The sequence below is a fragment of the Hetaerina americana genome, unplaced genomic scaffold (genome assembly GCF_022747635.1).
Source record: "Hetaerina americana unplaced genomic scaffold, ioHetAmer1.1.p SCAF_2, whole genome shotgun sequence".
Classification (NCBI taxonomy): Eukaryota; Metazoa; Arthropoda; class Insecta; order Odonata; family Calopterygidae; genus Hetaerina; species Hetaerina americana.
The window spans coordinates 96,726,943-96,728,151 of NW_027286763.1; the positions used below are offsets into that span (position 1 = coordinate 96,726,943).

Sequence of the window (1,209 nt, forward strand, 5' to 3'; positions counted from 1 at the left end):
TGTTTGGTTTGTGCATTATTCTCTACTCCATCAAAGCCACTGGTTTACCATTGGAAAAGGTTTGTAATTTGAGCTCATGTTTTCCTCTAGGTAGAGGGGTTTGTCTTCAGATATGCACAAATGTAGCCAGGGCAACAATTGGCTCATTTTATGTATTCCCATTTCTGAATTTCCTTCATTTTCCAAACAAATGCACCAACCTTTTTTTGGATTTTTCTCTTATGTGCTTGAGATTCATGTTTTTTTTGTGGATCATCCCTCGTGGCTTAGCATGACACTGGTATCACTGAAGTTGGTTCATCACATTTGACAGGAGACATTTTTCGACTGTTGCATTTAAATTATTTAAATTTTCCAATTTTAGACAAAATATGAAATGAAAAATTAAAAAAAATTAATATGTAACTAAGAATTCAAAAGATATTTAAAATTTTAATTCATCAAATGTCACAATACTGGTGGACATACCATCACCTGCATTGAGCATCACATCAATGAGACACTTAGTCAGAATTTTTAATGATCACAGCACATCAAAATACTAGTTGTGTATATTCATCCCTTATATATACATAAAATCATTTTTTGTGAATCACTAACATCCAAATAACATGACAGTTTTACATAAAAACTGTTCAGAACTGATCAATTCTAAGCAAATTCAATTAGTAGATTGGACAAATCAAAACATTCGGCTAAATTTTCAATTTCATAACTCTGAGAAAGTGACAGAAATACACATAAAAATCAATATTTTTGAGATCTTAAAACTATATTTGTTCAATTTTGCATACAGCATATAGTAATTTCTCACTGCAAATGGCAGTTTCAAAGTTCTTTTTTCAATTTACTTATACAACTAATTTTCAGGACTGACATTAGTCCTCACCTAAATTTCTTCTGGTTTAAGTTTAATTATATTCTTCAGCAAAAGTGTTGTGGATAACAAAATATTTCTTATTACAACATATTTAGCAAAATAAACCTTATCACCATTAAAATTTACAAAATGTGAAAATTGTGTAAATTAATTGACTTAAATACGTGTAAATTTATATAAAAATATAAGTCTGTACAAAAATATAAGCTATACATACAACCTTCTAGAATCTTCAACCTCAAAGGGACCTTTACTGGAAACTGACAAGCATAACATTCCTCTCAGACCAAAAATTAAACGGAAATCTAATTCTAAATTATCAACAGGGC

The 1,209-nt window shown here is 29.7% G+C and overlaps 1 protein-coding gene across 1 annotated transcript in view; it reads right to left on the minus strand.

Moving 5' to 3' along the window:
• Positions 1–77: 77 nt before the first annotated feature.
• The window catches only part of LOC139688323 (beta-1,3-galactosyltransferase 1), a 7,977-nt gene continuing 6,845 nt past the window's right edge, over positions 78–1,209 (minus strand). The window contains exon 2 of the transcript XR_011700738.1: positions 78–327. The gene's annotated coding sequence lies outside the window, so the exon portion shown is untranslated. The remainder of the gene's footprint in view (positions 328–1,209) is intronic.